Below are 22,621 nucleotides of genomic sequence, written 5' to 3' on the forward strand. Positions count from 1 at the left end.
TTTAGTATTTTTGTACCTCTTACTTATGAGAGTGCATTTGACATCCAGCCCTCTTGGAAAGCTTGCGTCTTCTACAGTTTCACTTAATAGGAAACAGATTTTATACGAGAAGTTCTGAAACAGCAGATGAAGAAAGTTTCCCCATCATTCTTCCATATAACTGAGGAACTCCAAGGAAGCTATTTGGCGCCACTATACAAATGTGGCAAAGAAAAAAATTGAGAAAGTAGAGGGGCGATGTGTGAACGCAGACAGTGCTCATGTGGTGCACACTATTAACCAGTACAAATGAAAGAGTTCCATCATAAGCAAAGGAGGGGGGTTATTCATAGCAGAAGCTGTGAAATGAAAATAAAGAACACAAGTTCCCTCATAGACCTAGGCTCCAGTGAAACTCACCATTCTGATTACTTTTAATGAAAATATTATTATTAACTATTTAATAACATTTTATATATGAGACCATAGCGAGACATAATGCAAAACTCCATGAAAATCCCCAAATGTACCGTAACAAAATAGAACTGAATTAAGACAGCAATGTATGTATGACCATACAAACACACAGAAATACAACTCAGAACTCTGGAAAGAAATGTATGCAATATGAGAATTCAAACAGTGTGCCAAATGAGGGAGGGGGTAGAAACCAAAGTTTCGAAACCTATGAAGTCATCCAAAAACGTTTTAAATAGAACACAGTCCTAGGCAAGGAGACAGTTTTCTCAACTTTTAAAAGGCTTGCTGCAACTAGCTGCTAATTAAAATGATATTTTAAACAAAAGGGTTTCTTCATTTTCCTTCCTGCCCACATCTATGTTCTACAGCACTGCAAAAAATATGCAATTGGATAAAAGACAGATATATTAGTTCTTTTTGTGTGGGTTAGAGGACACACAATGCAATATTCATGAGTAAGTTAGATTTTAGGTTTCTTGGTGCCCTAATTTTCCCTTTTGATCCCAGTGCTTTCCATCCTTTATGCGGAAGACGTGGTGAAATCAGAAGCTAGAATAAACAGCATGACAGAAGATGTATTTATTATTTGTTTTATGGTAATGCCTCTGATATGCTAGTGGCTTTAAGGACGTTCAAGATATTCAGCTTATGCCCAGGGAAATGCATAATTTAAAGGACACTCATGCAAGCAAAAATGATGTTCATGGAAAAGAATACTGTTATTTCAGATACATCTAAATATGTTCTGTAGGCAACAAGCAAAGGTGTTTTTTAAAACAAACGGAAAGAAAATGGCATTTGATACTAATGCCGGGGACCTGTCACACTGGCAAACACTAGTTTATTAGCGATTGATGAGCATACTGGGGGAATGTGGTGTTTTGTTTTGTTTTGTTTTTTTGCAGTTTCCAATACAAATTGAATTATTCTGCATCTCCTAGATTAATAATCCTAGATTAATGCACAGGTTGGAATGCAGCCTTCCACTGGATTTCACACTGTGACATAGTGATTTAGAATACAGTATTCTAAAATCCTTATTTTAATAGAAAATGCATTTAGAAATACCTATTTAAAAACATATTTAAATGGAAATCTTAATCCCACTTGGTTTTCAAAATTCACTGATTAATGCAGAAAAGGGATAGAACACACTTGAAAGTGGATGGAAGTAGAAACAGAATTGTCCATCACTATTTAGAAATACTTCCTGCAGTAAGGTAGGAATTTACAGGTGCAAGCAGGGGAGCTGGGGGGGGGGAGAGGAGTCAATCCAACATACAGGTGGAACTGTCTGAATTGACGGGGAGACTTCGGGATCGGAGTGAAGAAGCAGCGGAAGAAGATTGGAAGAAATTTAAAATTTACTTGAAAAATAAGCGTATACAGTAATAGATTGAACCAATGGAAGTGAGGGAGATACAAAGAGGTTGTAGATAATACAAGGGTGTGAAATATGTATTGAAAGAAGATAAGGATAAATTAATTAAGAAGTAGATATAGATAGAGTCTATATGGACAAGAATAAAAGATATAGTAATAAGGTAATATTGAAGTAATAATTAGAGATTATATAAGATTTAGAATTTACAAAGTATGAATTGTAAAGAATCGCAGTAGAAGGGGGAAAGAGGAAGTCAATAGATTAGAAACAAGGGTTATAAGTTAGAATTTTTGTTTTCTGCATTTTGTATTTTTTGTATTTTGCATTTTTTTGTGTTTTGTATTTCTTTTTTGTGTTTTGTATTTTTGTATGTTTTTGTTGTTTAAAAAAATCTTTAATAAATACATCTTTAAAAAACAACAACAATCCAACATACAGGAAGAGACAGAATTTGGGTGACTAGGTCAGATTAATTCATAAAAATTAAAAAGCTACATCATTCAAGGGAGAGGGCTTAGTGACTGTGCTATGAAGTTACTTACTAGGTATAATGCTGCCATAAAATGTCTGAAGGATGTTTACCTCAGTAAGGGTACAAACTTTCAACATTCTTCCAGGCAAACAGCATAGCATTATTTCAGGCATATACATTTATTATTACTATTACCACTACTGCTACTACTGCTACTGACCAAAACACTCTTAACTGATCTTGCAGTATAAGACTGTAATGTATTTTAATCTGGCAAAGGGTAGAGTGTTGACAAATTAAATAAAAATGAGCATACTCTAAGGTATTTTGTATGCTCATGGGCATCTGAACATCTCACTACCCAAACTACGCTCTTTGAAAAAGCATGACAAAATCAGTAGAAACAAAAACACCAGAAACTAAAAGATAACATTTGGACATCAGCAACAACTACAAGAACAAAAAAGTTTTGATCCATCATATTTTTCAAGAGTGATTGCTGCTTGTTGCTAATCAAAGGGAATTTTAATTGTACTGAGTGTTTGAGCAAAACAATTTTGAGGATGGGAGTCAAAATTGTGAACCACCCTGAGATGTATGGAGAAAGGGTGGTATACAAATTTAATAAGATAAAATAAAATAAAATGTTTCAGGTTACAACACACAAATAGGTTCTTCTCCAACAAAGAGAGTACATAAGGTGGTTCTCTATGGTCATTCTAGGAGAATCCTCCCAGTCCCCAGACATACTACTCCACCCACATTTTCCTCTGATGGCACAAGACCAACAGGGCATTGGATTAGGCCATGGGTAGGCAAACTAAGGCCTGGGGCCTGGATCCGGTCCAATCGCCTTCTAAATCCGGCCTGTGGACTGTCTAGGAATCAGTGTGTTTTTACATAAGTAGAATGTGTCCTTTTATTCAAAATGCATCTCTGGGTTATTGGTGGGGCATAGGAATTCGTTCATTTATATTTTTTCAAAATATAGTCCAGCCCCCCACAAGGTCTGAGGGACTGTGAAACGGCCCCCTGCTGGAAAAGTTTGCTGACCCCTGGATTAGGCTGTTCATTCACCTTTTGTTTCTTCCCCTCCCTGTTAGATTGCACCCTTAGTTGTTTTAACATGCAAACACGATTTAGAAAGTGCATGTCCTGCCTCGGCTTATTAACCTGCTTTCCCTCAAAATTCACACACCTTTTTTAAGTCTGACTCTAGTATAAAATGCAACAAATGTTTTATTTTTGGAAATGATTTATTAACAAGGTGTGGGCTCAGCTGTGTTAGTAAACAAAATACTGAATGTTATAACAGTGTACCAATTTTTTGCACTTAGCACCTCCAAACTGATTATTTATTTAGCAACTTAAAAGAACATCATATTAAAGCCTGCAGTCCAACTAGTCACTACGACAGAGTTTGCAACTCAACAAGGCAATGCTACAAATCAAAACCAGAAAAAGACATTAATACAGGGAGGCCTCGTTTCAAAGGGGGATGAATTCTGGGGCCAAATTAACTGCAGTAGTTCACACAGTGGGCCAAATACTGGTATCATTCCTTAATTTAGTATTGTCTATGCTGTTTGATGCGGGTGGGTGGGTGGGCCTTTTTTACATTTCAATATAATTTTAGGTTTCTGATGTATAAAATGAATTGTGTTTGACATTGTTTTATTATTTAGTGCCGGTTTGACTTTCAGTATGAATTTTTTTCATTGTTACATTTTAAAGCTGTTTTCATTTAACTTACTGTACATAATCTCAACAATCTAATAAATGTTGATATACGAGTCTTGCATTTAACTCCTTATATGGTCGTCTACTTGTAGAAGCAAGAAGCCATATTGGGTTGTGAGTGAAAGGCACCTCTTGCCCCAGATACAATCACAGAAGACAGCTTTCTTAGACCTGGAAAACAGGCCTTCACCTATGATGATGGCCCTCCTGTGGAGAACCTTCTATCCCTGTCTGGGTACCAAAAATTGATGCTGCAGGTGAGCCACCTAGTAAGATTTTGGTTCACCTTGGAAGTAGTTGAGCCGGGAGTAATTCATCTAGATGAACTTCTTCCTTTCACATCTCAGGCTCATGCAAACTCAAGCATTTACATCATGAAAAGATGCAACTTCTTTGGTGTAGCCAAATTCTGCAAATGCCCCCCAGCATCTTATAAAATAATAGTTAAATGTATAAGGATTTCCCTCCATCTAAGATGTAGTGATGGGCTTTCATGAGTTTTCTCTAAAACCTTCCCCTCATCCAGCAATGATCTCATCATATTAACCCTCATCATAGCAGAAAACTTCTCCTGGGACAGCCTTCCTAAATGCTGACCAAAAACAATAGGTAAAGTATTCTTCCCAACAAGAAGTTCAGGGTTCCAATCCTAGGCATTATTACCGGGAAATATAGTACCCTTCAAACACATGCCTCCTATTCTGAACTAAGAGCTAATTTGGAAAGATACAACTGTCAGGAAATATATAGAGTGAGAACATGAGAATAATTTATTTAATATATATTTTATACTACCCTTCATACAAATCCCAAAGTAGTTTACAACAGTAAAATACAACTTAACAACACAATACAGTGGTACCTCTACTTACGAATTTAATGCGTTCCGAACGCACATTTGTAAGTCGAAATATTTGTAAGTCGAATAACATAGGAATGCATTGGGAGAAAAAAATCGTAAGTCGAAGCAACCCTATCTAAAAATTCGTAAGTAGAAAAAATCCTATCTAAACTGCATCCAAGATGGTGGACGGAGCTCCGTTCATAAGTAGAAACATTCGTATGTAGAGTTATTCGTAAGTAGAGGTACCACTGTACAGGAAAACAAAGTAAGTAAAATCACAATAAATAAGCACACTAAATTCATCATTACCAGTCAATGCCTTGCACCAGTGATCCATAAAAGGTTGGATAAGTACATGTGTTTTCAGGTGGTGCCAAAAACTCAACAGAATTGGTGTCCATCTTATTTCCATGGACCAGGTGCCACAAGGGGGGGGGGGGCTCACCCTGATTCCTGCCAAATGCTCTTCTGCATGTTGTGAACAACCAAATGGGCCATATCCTAATATCTTAATAGCCAGGCTATATGGGTTACTTCAGGTTCCAAACTGCTTAAGCTTTGTAAGACAATAAAACCTTAAACTTCACCTGGTAGCAAACTGGCAGCCATTGCTGCTCTTTCAGCAATTGTCTTACATGACCATAGTAGGTTGCTCCAGCTAGCAGCATAACTACTTCATTTTGCACAGCTGCAGCTGCAGAAGCCTCATGGCGTAAAGGGTTGGTGCATATGGCTGTTAACAAGAAGGTTAGTGGTTCAAGCCCACCCAGGGATGGTTGTGGGCAGGATTCCTGCATTGTGGGGCATTGGACAAGATGACCCTCAGGTTCCCTTCCAACTATACAATTGGACCAATGTCAAGGGCAGCCCCACAGAGAGCACATTGCAGAAGTCTAATCATGAGGTTACCTGTGAATGGATCACTGTTGCCAACCTATCCTTGTCCAGATACAAAAGTAGATAACACACAAAATGAAGCTGCAAAAAATGTTCCTAGCCAGGCACTTGGGGCTCCAGTGTTAAAGGTGAGTTTCCCCAGGGTACACACCTGCTCCCTAATAGGGAGAGCCACCCCAGTCCAAAACAGGGAGACTAACTCCCAGAACTGGGGACTACCACTCACAGCCAGGGCCTCAGCTTTGTCAGCATTCACCTTCAGCTTGTGGGCCTCATGCAGACCACCCATGTATCCAGGCATTGGGCTCGGAACTTGCACATCTGCACATTATTCAGTTGTGACAGAGCTGTGTGTCACTTGCATCTTGATGATACAGTACGCCAAATCCCCTAAGCACTGTTAAACCGCTTCAGAGACAGAATGGAACCCCGTGGCACCTCACAGTATAACAGTCACAGTGCCAACATATGGTAATGTGCATGTGAAGTAGACCTTAAAGGTAAAGGTAAAGGGACCCCTGACCATTAGGTCTAGTCGTGACCGACTCTGGGGTTGCGCGCTCATCTCGCATTATTGGCCGAGGGAGCCGGCGTATAGCTTCCAGGTCATGTGGCCAGCATGACAAAGCCGCTTCTGGAAAACCAGAGCAGCACATGGAAACGCCGTTTACCTTCCCGCTGTAGCGGTTCCTATTTATCTACTTGCATTTTTTATGTGCTTTCGAACTGCTAGGTTGGCAGGAGCTGGGACCAAGCAACGGGAGCTCACCCCGTCACAGGGATTAGAACCGCCGACCTTCTGATCAGCAAGCCCTAGGCTCAGTGGTTTAACCACAGCGCCACCTGGGTCCCAAGTAGACCTTATTCTCACTTAAATCAAAAGGACTTGCTTCTGAGTAAAATATGTTTAGCCACTGAGTCATGCTAGCAAATATTTCTGTTGGAGGAACAGCAATGTAAATGCAGGAACAAAAGCTGAATAAAAATCCAAAGAAATCAATCATAAACATACACAGTCACACAACCTTTGGCTGTATGAAACTTAGAAGGCTGTAGAGGAGGAAAAGGTCAGAAGCAAGGGTCTCAGAACAATGGATATGGAACAGAAAAGCTAGGAAGCCGCTGAAGATAATTTCTGTTGAATGGAGCCCTAAGTTATTAATAAGACAGCATCGCTTTGACCTAGATTTTTTTCCTAGCTACAAGAAGAGACTGCATTTTAAAAAGATGAAGAAGCAACATATTATATCACATACTAAATTATATTAGACAGATATGAACAAGTAAAACTAAAAGAATATCTACTCTGATGGATTGCATATAATTGAAAGAGTGCTTGTACTTTGGGTCAAAATCTGGTTTATTTGGACTCAGGTTAAAGAATTATTTTCAAACTTATTTGATTTCTTCTTTCTCTTACTGTTGTTTAATTAAATGTTTACATGTAGGCATCCCCAGCACAGTCGTATATCTAGATTTAACTCCCAAAAGAGATGCTTGGTGGATTTTTGTTTTATTTATAACAGCTTTGATATTAATATATATTATCTGTGCAACAGATTAAATGTTAGGCTATCAAAAATAGTTTGCATTCTCATAATCTCATTTATTTTTATGATTTTTTTTAAAGAACATATATAGAAACAAAGCTAACACAAAAAACCAGGGCTTTTTTTTTTAAAAAAAACAACAACACCAAAGTAATAGAATCGAAATGGAAAAAGCCTTCTAACAGAGATGTTGAACCTGTGGCTCTCCCTCAAAAAACCTTAAATGATCATATAATAAATCTCCTATTGTGTTATTCTGAAACATGTTTTGAAAGCCAAATTTATCAGCATCAGAGAAACAGATCTATACTGGAATGCACTTTCAAATTAACAGTTTATCAGAAGTTCCTAATTTCCTTTTTTGGTATACATAACCATTTACATTTGGCTGTCTGATTAATCAACAGCAATTTCCTCCTGAACTTATTACGTGGATCAGAACGTAAAGCGAGGTGTTGTGCACGCAAACTCCATATTCAGCCAACCAGGTGAGGTGTTTTGTGGGGAAATGGGCATTAATTCTTCAAATGTTAACTCCTTATTATCAAGTGAACTCTCACAGATCGCAACAAAACTATATTCAATAACTAAATTCAATAATAAATAAATAAATAAATAAGCAAGCAAGCATGTAAAATTGCAAGGCAATGTTGTGCTGCATGGACAACAGCTGGAGAGATTCTGAACAGCTGTTGCATCTGAGATTCTGTTGCAGCATCTGTACTCTCCATAACAACAATAATACTTGGGAGTATCAACCCAAACTGTACTACAATGTGATAGAAATACCGTATGTATGAGGCACCATCAGTATGCATGGAATAACATTATAAGCCAGAAGGAACTACAGTATCCAACAAAAAAGTTTTCTCCTAAAGCTTGCTGAGAACACTCCATACATCAAGCTACTTCAGAATTGACCTGAAGGCAGTTTGTTCTCCAGGTGCTGGAACCAATAATTTGTTGTTGCTATGACCACACTACCCTAACCCCTGACCTCATGATACACCTCTGAAACACAACATGAAAACTCATGTTCTACCTAATGCAGACTCTGAGCTAGGAGTCCTCACTCCAGGGGATGTAGAACACACCTGGCAAGTGTAGGCCCAAAACAAATCCCAAGCTTCAGTGGAAATTTGAGGTTGGGGAGGCAACAGGCTTTATTCTTTTACCTCTGCAGCTCCAAATTTCAGAGAAAGCTTTGAGCATACTCAGCCCCTGGGGTGAGCAACATTGCTGAACCCTGAGCATCACTATTTAGAATTATGGTTTTAAAAATACAACTCACAAGAGAGTGCAAACAATGTCTCTCTCTCTCTCTCTCTCTCTCTCTCTCTCTCTCTCTCTCTCTCTCTCTCTCTCACACACACACACACACACACACACACACACACTGTATGTTTAAGAGGGGAACACACAATTAAAAGTATTTCACGAGTATCATAGAATGATAGAGTTGGAAACGACCCTGGGGACCATCTATTCCAACCTTCTGTAATGCAGCTGTCCCATATGGGGATTGAACCTGAAACCTTGGCATCATCAGCACTACGCTCTAGCCAACTGTGCTATCTAGGCACACAATCTAAGGCTCCAAAACTGAAAATCAGCTTCAGCCCTCCCAACTCTGTCTCTGTTCCCTCTGCCAGTTGAACAATACTACAGCTGGACCAACACTTCCTAGACCTCCAAGTAAAGCAAAGGTGGGGAAGCTGTTTCCATGCCCCCATATGCAAGTGGTGGGTGGGACCAAAGGGAAAAGTGGCTGGAACAAGGGAAGAAACATTTACCTACAGTAGGCTAATTTCTATACCCACCCACCTCTATTTTCCATCCAGATAAGAAAGAGTTGTTATTGGAGTTCTAGGACACTTTCCAACCAGACAAGTGCACTCAACAAGGATGGGAAGCAGAGTTGGTGAGGGGGTGTGGCCTGAGGAGAGTTCCAAGGCCAGGCAGAGAGGCCTGGGTGGGCACATTTGGCCTCTGGACCCAAGGTTCCTGACACTAGCTATGAAGATACAGTATCTTAACACAAGAACACAATATAGCAATTTGGAATGCTATCCTGTCATAGCTACTATAAGAGACTTTCATTAACACTTCCCGTCTCTGTTGTCCACTTCCCTCACTGACAGTTCGCGAATACAAAATTTCATCAGCATTTGCCTTTTCCCACACTAGCTGCTCTTCCTGATTTCCCAGGAAGGCACGGAGCGGATGAACCTGGCTAAATCCCAAGCCAGAGAAAGAAAGAGCCTATTGGTAAGCACATCTGTCAGTTATGTCAATGCGGTTCCTTTTCCCCTTATGAGGATTACGTTTTAATTGAACTGGTTTGATAACTTTAATGTTTAAAGCTGGAAAAGTAAATCCATGGCAAAATCTTCACCCAGTTGCTCAGCCATGACAACCCAGGCTGCCACCCTCCTCACTTCTTATGGAAACCCACTGGTAGAAAGTTTGTACCGGAGTTATCAGATTATTCGAAAAGAGAATGGGGTTAAATGAAAAGAGCAAACACATAACACACAGCACCTTGAGCGGCAGCAAAACTACACAAATATAGTTGATACTTTACTTTAGCATGTCCTCACATACTTGCATTCTTATATCCCCCCCCTTTTCTTTTTGCAATTACCTCTCATAGTTTAGCAAGCTGCCTTAGGCTAAGTGTGTATTTACTGGTGTATTTGGCTCAGCATTTACATGGACTTGGAAGCAGCTCTCCAGGTCAAGGGGAGTCCCAAGGACTATCTGGAGATTTTATGGGACTCAGCCTGGGACTTCCTGCTTTGCATGTGCTCTACCACTACAACTACAGCTTGCTTGTGCGGGGCCCTGGGGGTGAACGGGACAGGCAGAGAACAGTAATGTTCAGGGACTGTCACTTATCATCTAGGCAGGTATATATGATATATTGATGCATTGTAAGATGTTTCTAAGGTTCATTTGATAGAGCAAGCTCTTTTCCCACAAAAGCATGTTAAAATTAATAGATATTAACCAGCAAGTCTTTCTCTGCACAGTTAGCAAATTTTGCTATTCCAGTCACTAGGATAAGCATTATAAAAGAATTACTGTAGTTCATGGATAATTTGCAATAGATTGCATGTCAAAGAGATTCTGTGGTAAGGCTCCATGAGCCCTCAGGGTGCGGCAGATAAGGCAGCATGTGGAAGTGTGTGGAAGTTATCCAAGTCGTTGTCCTTGGGAATCCATAGATCTCCCAAATTAAAGTAGTTTTTACTCTAAAGAAGTCACATATTAGCTTCATAATGACATAAAACTGAAACCATCCTAATCTGAGCTACCAAAAGACTAGCAAGAGTACACTAAATTCCATGAGATTAAAAAACAAACAAAACCCAGATGCATTTCCATAGCAGGAAAATATTTAGCTAGCACAGCAATTGATTCTATGCAACTTACTCAAAAGTAAATCCACTAGTTTATTTACCGGTAGTTATTAAGTTTATACCCTGTCCTTCCTCCCAAAGGAGCCCAAGGAAGCAAACAAATAAAAAATTGAAAATATCTTAAAAACTAGTTCAATTATATAACTTACAATGTGTTTTAGGACTGCAGCCTTAAACACCAGTCCCTTTTATTAAGGATTTGGATTAATTGGTTTCTAAATGAAAAATAAAAGAAGTCAGAATTAGACAATCTTTTGGGGGGGGGGGGGGAGAAGAAGAGAATAAGGAAAATTCATTGGCTCCAGACAAATAAATATCCTATCTGGACTTGTAAATTATCATATCAATTAGTGATAGGAAATCCTTTATGATTCATCGAACAAGAGTATCTTTCCTGAAAACATGGACATCAAAGGGATGAAGGAACCACACTAAATTCATGCCACATTTTATCACTACAAATTGTTTGTTTAGTCGTTTACTCGTGTCCAACTCTTCATGACCCCATGGACCAGAGCACACCAGGCACTCCTGTCTTCCACTGCCTCCCGCAGTTTGGTCAAACTCACGTTGGTAGCTTCGAGAACACTGTCCAACCATCTCATCCTCTGTTGTCCCCTTCTCCTTGTGCCCTCCATCTTTCCCAACATCAGGGTCTTTTCCAGGGAGTCTTCTCTTCTCATGAGGTGGCCAAAGTATTGGAGCCTCAGCTTCAGGATCTGTCCTTCCAGTGAGTACTCAGGGCTGATTTCCTCAAGAATGGATAGGTTTGATCTTCTTGCAGTCCATGGGACTCTCAAGAGTCTCCCCCAGCACCATAATTCAAAGGCATCAATTCTTCGGCGATTAGCCTTCTTTATGGTCCAGCTCTCACTTCCATACATCACTACTGGGAAAACCATAGCTTTAACTATCCGGACCTTTGTTGGCAAGGTGATGTCTCTGCTTTTTAAGATGCTGTCTAGGTTTGTCATTGCTTTTCTCCCAAGAAGCAGGCATCTTTTAATTTTGTGACAGCTGTCACGAATCACTACGAATATACATACATAAACGTTCTTCTCAGTATGCTTAGAACTCAGTGCCCAGTGATATTTCACAAACAGCTGCAAAGAGATCTGTACACAATGGTGCTCCTCCCATGACTGCCTCTCCCCATATTGGCAGCAGCTTGTCATCAGTTCAAGCAGTGAGTATCATGGTAGGAGGTGATCATTAAAAAAAAATCAGCAGGATTTTTTGCAAGTGTAACAAGGTCCAGGGTTGCAACTCAATGGCATGCCGACTTTTAAAATTGGCTGAATATACCGTACTTTCCCGTGTATAAGATGAGGGTTTTTTACACAAAAATAAAGTTAAAAATGGGGGGCATCTTATACATGGGTAGTGCTGGGGGGGACGGGCGATTGGTTGCAGCCGGGAGCAGGACCTTGCGATTGGGTAGGTGAATGGTGTCTGCCGCAAGGGCTGCTTTGGATTGGCTGCCGCTTTGGCAATTTGGCGTGCGTTGCGATTGGTAGCATTTGTCAGTTGGGTAAGTGATTTCCAGCAATCTTCCCCCATTTTCTTTAATTTTAGTCCCCCCAAATAGGGGGTGTCTTATACATGGGGGCATGTTATTACACAGAAAAGTACGGTAAGTGCAAGATCAAATGGATTTCTTTACTATTTGCACTTGCAAGGCTGCAACCAGGCATGTATAAATATCATTTCAATTATGCAGCGCCATACCACATTACGGTGAGTGGAAATGTAGAAAGTTGTCAAGCTAGCAGTTCAGCTATACTTCTAAACTCAAAGGGGTAACACTCCTTAAACGTAAGCCTTTTATCTTCTCCAATTTCATGCTAAATTTTACATTGATTAAAAGTTGGGGGGGGGAGCTTTGTTTTATCTCATTTCTACAAAGCTTATGTATTTTATTTTACTAACAGTGGGACTACAGAGTTAGCAAATGCTGTGTCACCAGTTATTAATTTTGTCACTTTTGACCTAAACGGAACAGTCTCTTCCTGAAAGGAAGGATTGCTCTTGGAGTTACACAATTTCACAGATTCATAAAAACAAAGACAGTTTTGTTGTAGTAGTATAGGTTGAGTTTGCTGTGGGCAGAAAGAGAAAGAAATGGTATCTACTTGTCTTATAATTAAATTCAATAAAAAGGAGGCAACAACAGATTTGCAGTCTTATGGCTATAAACAGCCATGAATAGACATTAAAAGAAGACTATCTTAAATCAGTATTAATTTGAGGCTTTTTCAAATGCTTAATTTTGCTGCGTAAGGGACGCGGGTGGCGCTGTGGTCTAAACCACAGAGCCTAGGGCTTGCCAATCAGAAGGTCGGCGGTTTGAATCCCCACGACGGGGTGAGCTCCTGTTGTTCAGTCCCTGCTCCTGCCAACCTAGCAGTTTGAAAGCACATTGAAGTGCAAGTAGATAAATAGGTACCGCTCCGGCGGGAAGGTAAACGGTGTTTCTGTGCGCTGCTCTGGTTTGCCAGAAGCAGCTTAGTCATGTTGGCCACACAAACCGGAAGCTGTCTGCGGACAAACACCGGCTCCCTCGGCCTATAGAGCAAGATGAGTGCCACAACCCCAGAGTTGTCCGTGACTAGACCTAATGGTCAGGGGTACCTTTACCTTTACCTAATTTTGCTGCAATACAAATCTTTAATACCTTTCACAGCTGATTTGATAGTAAGCAAACAAAAGGTAAGACTAGTTACAGGTAGGTAGCCGTGTTGGCCTGCCGTAGTCGAAACAAAATAAAAAAAAATCCTTCCAGCAGCACCTTAGAGACCAACTAAGTTTGTCATTGGTATGAGCTTTCGTGTGCATGGTATCTGAAGAAGTGTGCATGCACACGAAAGCTCATACCAATGACAAACTTAGTTGGTCTCTAAGGTGCTACTGGAAGGAATTTTTTTTAAGAGGTAAGACTGTTTAGGATCAAAATGACATGTGGCATCAAGAGTAAACACAAACAGAAGAAAGGAAAGTGCGTCTATACAGATGAATGTACAGTATGCAATTGGTGTCACCTGGAATACCAATGGCAATACAATATGAATATTGATAAGGGTGGGGCATTATTTGTAGCTACACAGATTTCTCAACATTCACTATACATTCTGGGGATCATGCCTAAAGCCAAAATTGCATATGGTCATGGGTTCAATGGCAGGTGGGATTGCCAAAGTCTTTTCCCCCCAGATACTGACCCTGTTCCACCCCTTATTTGTTTTTTGCCAAGCACGTAAAGCAGAATGTGCACAAGTTAAATGTGCATACGTTGCATGCTTATTATATTTCCTTCTAACTGAATGTACATTATTTCAGTTGACAGAACAGAATGCAAAGCTGCATAGATGTCCACATGGAAAATCCTTTCCACATAATGGGCTGCAGCCAGAAGAAATCAGTCATGCTTTAGTTGGCTCCTGCAGAGCAGTGGTTCCCAAACTTCCTTTCGCCATGAACCACTTGAAAATTGCTAAGGTTCCTGGCAGAACCTTGTTTTCTGCCTGTTGTAGCAACTGTAATACACTTCGCTAGATGCTGTATGATCTTTGGTTGCATTTTTACTGCTTCTTATTTTCTTATACAGTGGTACCTTGGTTTACAAACTTAATCTGTTCTGGAAGTCCGTTCTTAAACTGAAACAGTTCTTAAACCGAGGCGCGCTTTCCCTATTGAGGCCTCCCGCCGCCGGTGCCCTTCCACTGTTTGGCTTCCGTTCTTAGACTGAGGTAAAGTCTGCAAACCGGGACACTATTTCCGGTTTTGCGGCATTTTTAAACTGGAATAGTTCATAAGCATGGCTGTTCTTAAACTGAGGTACCACTGTACTGCATTTTTTTGTAACAGAATTTGAATGCCATCAAATTTTATGGAATTGAAATTGTAACTGTTCTTCACAGATATGCTGTGGACCACCTGAATGAAGCTCGTGGACAACTAGTTGTCTGTGGAACACAGTTTGGGAGTTGCTACTTTAGAGAGTAAAAGTGGCCCAGAAAATAACAAGAAGAGATCTGTGTAACAAAGAAACCAACAGAAGCTAATGCAAAATGTTTAGTCTGAATTTGCCCATCCAGCTGAGTTGCATATAGGGGTTTTGAAGGTTAGATTCAAAGCAATAATCATGGTCATTAATTTCCACATCAAGTATTTCCATACAGTCCTAATCTCATGTTCCACTCATCTATGCAAAGCTTACTTCTGAATCTGCATGGAAGTGCAAAAGCCAGCATTCAGATATGAGAGTGAAAATCATCCTTGTTCCACGAAAGTCATCGTAAAGGTTTTACATGATTTTTTGAAGTTTGACGATTCAAGACTAAAGAAAATCCTTTGCTGCCATGATCTTGGAGTACTGACACTGCATGGCAAACACCTCAGCACCGACTTTCTTAATCTGAGATCTTGAATACATCATAATGCTCTAAAAACATAAATGGATATATATATGACTGCCACTTGTTGCCTTGCAATCTATACATTTATTTATTTTACTGCACTTTCCTCCTGCCTTTTCGTCAAAGAAGCTTAAGCGGGGTGGCTTCTCAATGTCCCATTACCACACACGGTAAGTAACATTGTGTAGTGAACAGGATACAGTTTTCTCTGTGGTGGCATCCCAACTATGAAATGCTCTCCAAGCATCAACAGTTTACTTTTCCGTGTCAGCTGAAATACATCTCTCTTTCAACAGGCTTTTACAGATATTTGACTCCATTTGACCAGCTACAAAATAATGGGTTATCTGTCTGCTCTGGTAATAATACAGTTTGTACTTGAAATGAAATTTTAATGGCTGTATCTTATTGAGTGTTGTGTTTTTATTGTTGTTATATGGTTTATTTTATGTTGCAACCCACCCTGGGATCATGAATTGATGAACGATGAGATACAAACCGACGTAATAAACACCGGGTTCCTCCCTCTTCATTTTATTCTCCCAACTACCCTGTGGGATAAGTGAGCTTCATTTCACACTACATGGTCAGTATGCAAAAACTGAATCGATCTCAGATTACCAAAAAAAAAATAAAGCTCCTCTGCAGTGTCATTAGTTTGTAGATGTTTCTTGGAACTTCTGCCTGCACTGAGCTTTTTTCTACTTTTGTGCATCCAAACTCTGGATGCTATGTAGACTTTTGGTAACCACAAAATACAATCATTTACCTAAGAAAACATAGGAATTATTCCTAGGTCACCTATCTTTCCAAAACAAGATTGAATGCATTGCTGTATCACATGAATAGGGTATTTAAAATATATACGTGTTCTCCATTCCTAATATACTTCAATACAGGCAATTCCTTTTTTGTGCAGGAGTTGTGTTATGGGCATTCATACGTATCAGCTGACGGCACATAAGCCCAGCCTGACCCGTTACACCTTCTTCTGGTGCGTCAGCAGTCATACGTCAACTGAACGTGCGCAAAATGGTTGCTGCCTGTATATTACAAGCATTCTATATATATTTTAAAAAACACAAGTAGTTTCCATTCTCTTTCTTAGACTGTATCTGAAAGAAATTTACAATAAAGGAGATTTAGCAACATGCTGGAAATCTGCAATGGAACGTCAATGGAATTATAGTCACAGTACTGCAAACTGATGAAAAACTTAAACCATCAGTACTACAGTACAGAATATAGTCAACAGAACTAATTTATGCTGAAAATAATCTTGCCAAACTGGAAACTACTATGTTTACTGGTCACCAAGGAGTTTGACCAATCTTATAGGAAGGTATACTGTATTGGTTAAAGGTACAACTTGCTCCCTTGAGAAAAATAAATGAAAAAAAGACAAGACAAGCTATGTTTTTTTAAGCAACTGCCAGTCCTCCAGCACCAAGACATACACTATACAGACCTCAGTACTTCATGAACCTTAACTATCAGTGGGCCTCATCTACTGCAGCAAGCTATTCTGTTGACTCATTAGGACCGCTCACAGAAAACAACTTGTGTCAGCAAAACAGTAAGAATCCAGAAAGGGTTAAGAACATTAAAACACCACAGTAGTTCCTTACATACACATTATGTAATATGTTTAAATACACAAAACTTCATCCTATTAGGGATTGCATTACTAATTCCAATTTAGTGCAATCATTTAGGAAACTGATTAAAATGATCCATCTTTTTTTAGAGAGATTTATGAATTATGAAAAACAAAAACAGTTGACTTGCTTGTCAGTGGGAGTTCACAGACATTTTCCATTCATGTCACTAACAGCACTCAACAGAACCTGTATTTCAGACCAAAGTTAGTCTTCATGTCATATAGTAATTTGCACTACTTAAGCAACATCCATTCTGAGAACACACCATGCCTTTTTGGACCCTATTTTGGGTCTTTGTCAAGTTAGGTAGAATACCCCCATTTTATTCGGGGGTGGGAACATGGATGCAAGCTTTCAATGACTCTTACAGATGCAGATGGGTGGGAATTGAAGCAGGGGCAGTCAACTGAAAAAGGGAGCCTTTTTAATAAAATGACTTGCATTATAGTTATTGTAAACAGAAAAAAAAATCTTACAAAGAAGAATCAACTGAAAGTATCTCATTCACATAGATCTTCATCCATTTTAACTTATTATATTTTCAATTGCATGCTATACCTGAATAGCAGCTGGAGAATTGATAAATCATAGTGATTGATTATATATATTATTGTCAGAAATTACAGTTCAGTTCTAACCATGTCTACACAAAAGTAAATCCTGCTGAATTCAGTGGAGCTTACTTCTAGGTAAGTAGGGTAAGGATTGCAGCTGAAGCTTAACTGTAATAATATATACAATCAACAATAATATATATAAAATCAACCACTATGATTTATCAATTACTTCTCCACCTCAACAAAGGGCAAATTATTATCATGCTTCTGAGAACATAGTATTATCAAATGAAATACAAGATTTCAGGCATCTCATTGGTAAAGGAATATTGCTCAATTGACCAGTCAAATATTATCAAAGAGTAGACAAGTATTTAAATCATCAACTTAATAGAAGTGTGCATGAGACACTGACATCACTTAAAAAACAGAACCAAGTCCATCAACTGTTATTATGACACGATGAAATAAAATTGTTAACTATTTTAAGGGAAATTACCAATAATGTTCTGTAAATACAAAGGAACATAATATTGAAGAGAATAAAGAGTTCTTAAGTTTTCATCATGGATCCTCAGGAAGAGCCCAAAGAGTTATTTTAAAAAATGAAGTTAAACAAATAAAACACAGAGTGCATATGAAACACACATGTTGAATGCACAGCAAAAGCCAGATTTTAAACGTGGTGAAGGTTACACTAAGCAGACGTCAGGCCAACACAAGCATTTTTGCTTCATATTATCCAACTCAGATGCTTCACTGTCATCACCTTTCTCATTAGTATCCCCCACCCTCCTCTTGTATACTCCTGCTCACTGACACAAGTCTTAATATGGCATTCTTCACAACTTAAAACTGAGATATGTGGCTATCGGCCTCCAAACAACGGAAGGCTTAAAACTGATTTCTGGCTCTTGAACAGTTGATTCTGCAAGCTGACCGATTCCATTCCGCACTAGCAGCAACACAATAATTTCTGCCACTATGGCTGATCCATGGGGAAGTATCCACCCTTTCCACTATCATGAAGGAGGAAGCTGCCTTGATTGATCTGCTGGAATTTCACGTCACATTGTTGTAGCAACCAAGAGATTCCCCCGCCCCATGTAATTATTTGCTACCTCCTTCGCAACTATCTGATCATTTTACAAACGGTTAAGACTTAGGACCCTGGCATTCCTGAAGCTGATGGTAGCAAGGTGCAGCAAGGAGCTCCCATTCTTGTTTTTCCTATCAGGAGACATCATGATTCAAATAAAAAAGGTACATCGCCATTTCCATAAAAAGGGTGCATGACATATATCTGACTACTGTGAAACCATCGCTCAGTTGACTGACATCCTACCACTAACAAAATACCCTCTAAAGAGCTGGAGAAAATATAAGGAAGTATAGTCTCTATGTATCTTTTTGGCATTTTTGCCCCACTAGGTTCACCTCTCTGAAAAGAAAGAGCATCCCTTTGAAATTTGACCAGTTACCAACCTTTTATTTAAAAAAGTTGCCCTCATAGGAGCCTAATTTCATGTAGTGTTGTGACAGATGTGCACCAGATTTGGAACAGGACAGAAGTCTGGGTTAGAGGAAGGAACCTTGGGTTTATTCATTCTTCATAAAAGAATTAAAGCACATTGGACAACCCCAAAATCAAGTCATAAATATGTAATCTTTCTAGACCAGCGTTGCTATAGTTTTAAATTTTATTAACAGCTTTTGAATGGTCCTATAAGGAACAGCTTACTCAGGACCATTTAAGTGAAGCACAATTGCTCAATGAATTAAATAAAAAAGTATTTCAGACATATACGTAACAGGCCCAGGACAAATTCTTGATGTAAGGAAGAACTAACCTGGATTTATACTTGCACTGGCTCAATAGTTTTTCCACTGAGTTTGCTGCTCATAACATATCCTAAAGTCAAATGCTTATTAATGCAATTTCTCTTGATACCAGTGAGATTTTTCTTTAAATGCAAAACATTTTTGCTTCCATCTTCACAAAGCTACTAAAAGGTCCATTCAAATGTTGCAGCCCACATGTGGACAGCAGTGAAAAATGCTTTTGCAGGGGGCAAGAGATGCTCTACTAACAAGGCTACACATGGAATGGGCATGGAGAGTCTCTTATAGCAGTGGTTTTAGAACTCTCTGCCTTCAGGAAACCTCTTCTGCATCAACTTATCTGCCGGGAATACATACAACTACCGTACATACTTGCTACAGAACATTAGCACACTCCAAATGTTGCTGACCTAAAGCTCCCATCAGTTCCAGTCAGTTATGACCAATGGTAAGGAATGATGAGAGTTGTAGTTCAACAATATTTGGACAGACACAGGTCCCCAATTTCTGTTGTAGGAGATCATGCACTGCAATCATCAGGCACTGGCCATACATTTTGAGTTCCACTGTTATCCTATGTGAACCCATAAGCATGCCTTGAATGCACCCAACATCTTCTGGCAAAACTGTACAGGAAAGAAAGATCAGTAATGGAGGACCAAAATGTAATGAACTTTGCCTAGCATCACAGGTCTTCTCACTAAAGAATGCACTGATAAGTTCTCAAAAAACCACCAGGATTCCATAGAAGGGTTTTAAAACCATGACTGGGCTGGTGGGATGGAGTAAATAGCTTTAAGCCTACTGTATAGAATGCCACCACAAGCAAGATTTTTACATAGCCTCTTCATGAGGCCCATTCATATCTAAGTAGTTCTAGTACATAACCTGTTGCCTAACTGATTGAATATTTCATGTTTTCTTAAAAGTTACTATAACAGCCCTATACAGTAGGCCATTATTCTTATCCTTACACTACAAATGGGCTCAGTTAGCTCAGGTGATAAGAGCATGGTGTTGATAATGCCAAGGTCATGAGTTTGAGCCCCATATGGGCCACCTGCCTATGAACTAGGTGACCCTCAGAGTCCCTTCCAACTCTACAATTTTATGATTCTAAATGGGGAAGGAGAAAGTCCCCCCCAAAAAAAAAAATTAGATGAGATTTTAAGTAGAAACTTCCCACATCACAACTTATACTCCTAACCACTATACCGCATCTATGGATGAGACCAAGATAATAATACTGCAGTTACAAAGACCTGCACTAAGATGAAACAAGTTTGGCAGGCAAGTATCATGGATGTTTTAGGTAAGAAAAGCCTGTGTGAAAAGTCCTCCTCTGGATCCATGCCATTACTAGAAGTCTAGGATACTGCCTTAACACAATTTATTCAGTTGCAACTGTAACTCCAGTTCCCACCTAACAGGTGCACCTCAAATGTGAAAACACAGTTGTCCTCCAATAATGCAACCTTATGAATGTTTACTTGGAAGCAAATCCCACTGTGCTCAGTTCCACTTACTCCCCAAGTAAATGTTCCTAGGACTGCAACCAAAAACACTGCTAAACTATTATAAAGAGAAAGAGAGAATGACATTAAAGCTGAAACCCTAAAAATACTTACCTGGGAGTAAACTCCAATGAGTATGGCTTCTGAGTAGTAAACATGTACAGGATTGCCACACACAATGCCAAAAGAGAACTATTCACAACATACATATTCCCAGGAGCCATACAGCCTATTCCTGTGCATGCTTACTCAAAAATAATCTCACCTATGGTGAAGAGAGACTGATCATCACAAGTGTGGTGCTGGTGCTCTCAAACAAACTGTAGCAATTCTTTTTTGGGGGTGGGGGGAGGATGTCCGTTCAAAGCAGTTCCCCCCAACTTTGGCTGTCTTCAGTCAAGTTCAGGCATCCCCGAGTAAGTATGCACGTGATTCTAGCCTCGGGATGCAACGGTGATACTAGAAAGACTTTGGAACCAGAGGCTGCTGCACCTGGATCTCAGCAAGCAACAGCTCTTCCGCTTTCCATGCAGCTCTGGGTATCCAACCTTTTGCTATTCTCCTGGAATTACTTCCATCTCTGGAGATCTGCAAGGGAACGAGCCTCCCTCCCTCTAGGCACACGCAGATAACCCACCCTCCTCTCTGCAGTACAAACCCACTTTACACGAACAACCTCCCCCCAAAACCTGCCCCCACTTCCTGCTTCAAACCCAAATATCTCCGAGAGACTGGAAAAAACCGACCAAACAATGCCCTTTGGGAGGGGGGGGGGAGAGCTCAAGTCCAGGTGGTTGGCGCATGCACAAAGCAAGCGCCCCCCCCCGCCTTTCCCTAAGGACTCCGCTGCTGCTGTTTCAACGGGCAGCAGCGTTGCTTGCTGGGTTGCTTGCCTGTGCTTATGGCCATTGCAACAAAACAAGGCAAAGGCGCTCCAGTCAGAGCAGCCGAGATGTGAGGGGGTTGGGGAGGGCAGACGAGACGGAGCTGTAGCTGCGCCAGACAACGAGCGCGACAGACACGACAGCCACCCCTCGCCACACACCCCTCCGGTAATCTTCCGCCACGGCCCCCGGCCCCGAGGCGCCCCCGGATTCCCTCTCCGTTTCTCCTTTACCTGCCGTGCCTCCTCAGAGATAACAAGCCCCGCGCCAGGCGACGCCAGCTCCCGCGGAAAGGGGAGACGAGGCGGCGAACCGCTGAGGGGGCGCGAGAGCAGCGCAGCCCGCTAAGCCGTCCCGCCGGCGCGCGCGGAGCTCCCTCCACGCGCTGAATGAAACTCTCCCACGACCGAGCTGCTGCTGCTGCCACAGCTAGAGCCGCTGGCGGCGGCGGCGGCGGCGAGCTCCGTCCTTCCCACTGCTTCGCCAACGCGGAGGGGGAGTCGAGGGAAAGAAGCTGCCTTGCTCCGGGGCTGCCTTTTCTCCATGGGCGGCCTCGCAGGGTCTAGCCAAAAAGCAGCCAGAAGCCCCGGTTCGAGCTCCGGCCTTGAGCTCTCGGGAGAGCGCCGCTGGGCCAAGGGGCTCGCATGCTCTTTTCCCCGCTGCCTCTCGGGGCCCCCTCGACTTCGGGATGGTTTGGTCCAGGCTGAAATGGGGAAGGGGGCGGGGCGGGGGATGCTGCTGCCCTCACACAATAGGCTTGAATCGGCCCCCTCCGTGTAACGGAGCAGACGCGGCCGAGAAAGCATTGCTCTCGCCATCCCCTCCCTTTTCTTTCTTTTTAAAGGCAATGCTCTGGGTTTGGACCAAGACGTGTGAGGGGAGAAAGAGAGAGAAGGCAGCCAGCCAATGCAGGCGTCCAAATAAAGGAATAGTAAGCCAGGGAAAGGATCCCCCCTTTATTTCTTTAAACCAGTAATAAT

General features: G+C 40.8%; 1 protein-coding gene across 1 annotated transcript in view; it reads right to left on the reverse strand.

Moving 5' to 3' along the window:
* Positions 1–22,397, reverse strand: part of FAM110B (family with sequence similarity 110 member B) — a 70,018-nt gene extending 47,621 nt beyond the window's left edge. The window contains exon 1 of the mRNA XM_035126058.2: positions 21,875–22,397. The gene's annotated coding sequence lies outside the window, so the exon portion shown is untranslated. The remainder of the gene's footprint in view (positions 1–21,874) is intronic.
* Positions 22,398–22,621: the final 224 nt, after the last annotated feature.

This window comes from Zootoca vivipara, chromosome 8 (genome assembly GCF_963506605.1).
Source record: "Zootoca vivipara chromosome 8, rZooViv1.1, whole genome shotgun sequence".
NCBI classification, from domain to species: Eukaryota; Metazoa; Chordata; class Lepidosauria; order Squamata; family Lacertidae; genus Zootoca; species Zootoca vivipara.